Source organism: Molothrus aeneus, chromosome 3, assembly GCF_037042795.1.
Source record: "Molothrus aeneus isolate 106 chromosome 3, BPBGC_Maene_1.0, whole genome shotgun sequence".
Lineage (NCBI taxonomy): Eukaryota > Metazoa > Chordata > Aves > Passeriformes > Icteridae > Molothrus > Molothrus aeneus.
In genome coordinates, this window is record NC_089648.1 from 67083880 (window position 1) to 67089209 (window position 5330).

Sequence of the window (5330 nt, forward strand, 5' to 3'; positions counted from 1 at the left end):
CATACCATGTCCACTTCTATTATTGCTGGGTACAATGGAGAAGTGGGTTGGGTAAGGCAGATATTCCTTAGCCTGTCTTGCATAAAGAGACTCATCTTCAATTAGAGGCCTTTGAGATCTGGAATCTCTAGAGTTCCCTTTCCTTACAGCTTGGTCCCTCACACCTCCAGTGTGTTGCAGCAATAGTCCCCACAAGGAGAGCTGAATGCATGACTACGTGTGTGCTGCCAGTGCCATGGAACACTGCAGTATTTTTTATGGCAGGCCTTTAGCCTCACTATTGCTCTTCAGCCCTTATTTAAAACAGAGCATGTCAAAGGACAATTGGCATTTGGGAAGCCAGCAATTGTTAACAGAAAGAACATTGACTCCTACAACTTGCAGTATGCAGTATGGAACAATAAAATAATCAAAGATGGACAGTCACAGGGTGCTGGCCACCAGGATGGCTCAACAACATCACGTCTGCTAAAATTAAACATATTTTAACAGACCACATAAGCACGACTTTGGTGAGGGTTTTTTGTTTTTTAACAGCCGTGACCTTACTGAGGTAACAGTGGACCCTGTTGGCTTAAAATTCTGCAGCCCTTATTCTTTAGAGCAGTCGTACCAATCCTCCCCAGCTTTCATACTTGTCATGGAATGACCCAAACACAGCTTTATAAAAAAGTACATGTGTTTGGTAGCCTAAAAAGAAAATTAGCCCAGAAGTTGATACTCCTAGTACAGTATCCAAATTATTTAATTAGCTTTCCGTGGAGGTGGTGCCAGCATGGTGTGTTGATGCAGCACATGCTTTCTGGTGCTTATGGAGAAAAAATTAAAACTCAGATTTTCCTTCAGCAGACTTGTGCAAAAATAATTGCAGCCATGTAAGAGAAGGGTGTATTCAGTGTTGTCAACTCCGATGATTTTTATTGTGGTATTTTCTGTGCTCCTTGCCACTCCAGTTTCAAAAGGGAAGCTAAACAGCTGAAACAGGCTAATACCTGACATGCCAGCAGCTTCCTGAGAAGGCACAATAAAACTGCATTAGGCAGTGGTACTTCTTGGCACCTACTTACATGTGGGGAAGGGAGGTCTGTTTTTCATGTGATAAATTTTCAATTAAGAAAATAATTTTCTAGTATGTGGTGACAGCCTAAAATCATGACAGAATTTTATCTTAAATGGTCACCAAAGTAAACACAGAAGGAGTGGGATGTGGGTTGACATTTGGGGTCACCTGGAGTGCCCTACAACATTGAGCTCAGCCTCCAGGTTCAGTGAGTCTTCTGAAATGCTGGGACATTATCTGCCAACTCAGTATGGCTGCCTCTGTTATTTTAAGGTATCTGAAGTGTTCTAGCACTATGAAATAGTCCGTCTCAATTGGCTTCTGAGCCTCTTAGCCAATTTCTGCCACATTTAATAGGGAGGGCTCAAAGATAGTAAGTGCCTCTGAGTTTCATGGAACGACTTACCCAAGCAAAGAGCGAGCCCCAAACCCACATGCTGAGGAGGGAGAGGTTCTGGTCTCTTCCCAGAGGTGGACAGCTGGCCACCCTGGCCCTGGCAGGGGGCTGGGAGGCCTCCTGGGCTACACAGCCTGCACAAGTGTGGAGGAGAGAAGCACGTAGGGAATGAGGCTGTGTCAGTTTAGCTGCTTGCAAAGCAGCGTATTAGGGAGTGCAGTTAAGCATTCAAAATGATTAGTGAGGCTGGGTAGTAAATTCCTTTCATCATTTTGGCTGTCATCTGAAAATATCTGCTCTAGATTTACCACAGATTTGCTTGGTTTGGGCCAGGGAATTTCATTAAGTAATTCCTGCATCATGTGATGCACAAGGTTGCACTAAATGGTCCGGTGATTATTCCTATTCTTCTGTTTCAACGATCCTTTTCTGCAAAACAATACTAGCAGAGTGAGGAAGAAAAACTAAGCTTTGCTGTTTGGGAAGTACAAAGAGCCCAATCTATTTAACTGCTGGGGTCTTTTTTTTTTTTAATCGAATAACAATTCCCAGGATTCATTGATCTTTACATTAGTTAGAGCATCCTACAAGGACATAAACCATGATGGGGAGAGTGTGAGTAATGAGCTAGCAGCCTAGTGAATCATTTCCCCTAAAGCTTTGTATTTGTAGAGAGACAGATGGTGGGAGCTGTGAAGAGGGAGAGGCAGGAGAAAAGCCGTTTTTTGCAAACAGCAGAAGTATAGAGGATGGTGAAGAAAGGAAAAAAGAAAAAGAAATAATCAGCAGGTAAGGAAGAAGAAGAGGCTGAGAATACACCAACTGTTTCAAAACTAATGCATTAATGTTAGAATGGATTAGGATTAAGGGAAAATACAAAAAGGAAATTGCAGAAAACAAGAGAGAGGGAAAATTTACTAAGAGCAGCCCTAAATATGTATTTGTAGATGAACTCTTGAGTCAGTTATTAAGTGCAAATAACAGAGAAGTAGCTGAAAGTATGCAAGACTCCATCCTGCAGGCTGGCAGTGCTGCTGCCCAGCTGGAGCTGCCAAGCTGCAGGTGCCCACAGAGGCAAAAGGCATCACTTGGATGGCAACAGCACCAGGGGTTTTTCTCACAGCACCTGTAAATTTGCAAGGGGTGTGTGGGAAAGGAAATCCATTGTCCCTAACATGGAAAGTAAGCAAAGCAAGAAAATTACGTACTTAACACTGGGATGAGTGCAGCATTAAGATAGAAATAGAGGATTTAGAGAAAGCCTGCTTTGGAGGCTTGCCAAAATTCAGATGACATTAATGCATGTAAAGGTTTTGTTATGCAAGTCAAAACACCTGTGTGACAAAAATAGGGTTGCAAAATTTTATCCCACAGTTAAGTTAGACCTCTCCAGAGAAGGTGATTCGAGTACAAAGTTAATTTAATAAAGCCTTGTACACAGGACAATAAATGCTGCCCTATGAGCTCATTTGCTCCTGGTAGGGTCTTAAATGGCATCATCTGATGCCATTTAAGAAAATAAATCAGCAGACTTCCCTGCAGCCTCTCTGGGACCACCAGCAAGGCAGGTAATGAAACTGGCTCATAAAAACAGCTCCACCAAAGGGTGCCTTGCTGAGAGCCTTTCCCTCATCTCCAGCCACTGACCAGGCTGCAGGTAGCAAAGACATGGGCATCTCAATAACAGCATCAGTGTGGGCAGCAAACTTGGGCAGTGTGGTCAGGAAGCTCCTCACTGAGATAAGAAAAGGAGCAATTCCCACCATTTAGGATGCTCTGGGTTGTCAGATGGAGGCAGCACTGGTAAAGCTGACAGACACCCCTTGTCTTAAAAGGGAAGGGGATGTGGGAGGGAGGAATTGGGAGCTCTGTGGCCTTGCAGTGCAAGAGATCTGCTGTGGCAATGAAGTAAAACATGTCTCAGAGGGTTCCCTCACCTTCAGTGTGCAGAACAGGCACACCTTATCTTCCAAAGCAAACATCTCCCTTGTTACACTTTGGCTTTAATTTAACAGGTTTCTCCATGCCCACATCTATAGCAGCCTGCTAATGTTTCACCTGTGTTTGGGAAACAGATCCTGCCTGGAAGGTCACAGCTTTTGTCACCCTCCTCCTCCACCACCTTTTATCACGATGTTGCTGCAGGGAAGCATTGCCACAGCACCCAGTTTGCAGTACTGATGGGCTGGCACTGCTTCTTCTCCCCAGAACTCCCAGCATGGGTCTTCTGCAGAAGTGCCAGGCTGGCACACAGCACATCAGTATCACTACACAGCTCCAGTGTGTCACTTCTCCTCGAGCAATGGATGCTCACACAGTCCCCTCAGCCAGCATGCACCACACTGGCACATGAACATCTCACAAAAGTCACTTGCAAAACCCTCTCTGAGACATCAGACACACCTCTCCCACCTGCCTATTACAACCAGTGCAGGAAGACAAATGCCTGTATTTATGTGGTATTTGTATTACAAGTTATTGCTCACAGCAAGAGGTGTTCTCTGGGCTGCAGGGAAGGACACTGAGCAAGCAGAGGCTCCACTGCCATGGCAGAGGGGTGCTGGATGCTGCTGCCCACACAGGCAAAGCCAAACCAGGCCCTGAGATGCCAGAGCACAGAAGAAGGCAGCAGAGTAGCAGCCTGTCCAATCCCCCTCTAAATGAGGCCAAGAGTAAGATGGAATTGCTTAGCCCCACTCCAGCCTCCATGGGCTCAGAGCCCAGCCTCAGCCTGATCATGGAACAGTGCACAGACCACCAGCTGTGTGTCCCTGTCTGTGGCCAAGATCACTTGTAAACAAACAAAAAACCATCTAAAGCTAAGTTGCCCAGCCTAACCAGATCTGCCAGCTGGGCTGCATTTCAAGGGCTCGCTGATGTAGATGGACCAAACAAATACAAACACACATACTCCCTGCATCGTGGCTCTGAGCACTGCAAGCCACTGCACAGATCCATGCAAACTGGAAAAATGTCACCAGAAGCAAAGGCAGGGTTTTAAAAAACATTTGCTCTTTATTGAAAAGTATCAGGGACTTCTCCAGTTTCCAGAGTGAGGGGAAAGCGCCTGCTTGCCCACCTAACCCTGGGGTAAGGGGAATTTCACAGGTTCTGCAGACACCAAGTCCTTGGGGCTAATGGGCAGATCCAGGGAATCTCAGGTGAAACTTGGATGAATGCAGTGGATTTAAATCCCTCCAGGACTGGCTGTTGTGGAAGGGGGACCTGCCAAGGAGTAGGAAATTTCCCAGGATCTACTTTGATGTTGGGCAGATGAAGCCCTTGAAGCCCTCTCTGTCTGACTTGTACCACTCTTCTAAGAATGGGAAAATGCACACTGTTGGAAAGCTCCAGAGAACCTCAAAAGTGTGGATTTTCTGGGGTGCAGAAGAAGGTACTGTAATGGCAGACACTGGACAAACACCCCACCACCCAAAAAACTACTAAAATAGTTAATAACTAAAATTGATTTTTAAAAAATCATTACAAGCATCTGCAGTGAGCTCATTCTGTCTGTACTCCATTCTTTGGATTTTCCACTTTTTTTCTAAGGAATTATATTCTGGAAATACTATCTTGGAGGCCTTCTTCAAAGTTACCTTCCTTTACATGGGCTGACAGTCCTTACAGCATGTCTGTTCTGGTTTTCATCAGCTACACCCAGTGAAAATCTGGTAAATGTGATGCATTGTGACTGCCACGTTCAGCACTGCAATGCTCCCGTGCCAGCCTTGGGATTTCCAGCAAGCAGCAGGTGCTGCAGTCCACTGTTAAAAACCCTGCAGTCTTCAAAGGCAGAAATTCAGTGAGAAAGACTTCTAAACAGGTAACACTACTGGGGATTGAGTTGAACATCCCAGAAGCAGCAAGTGC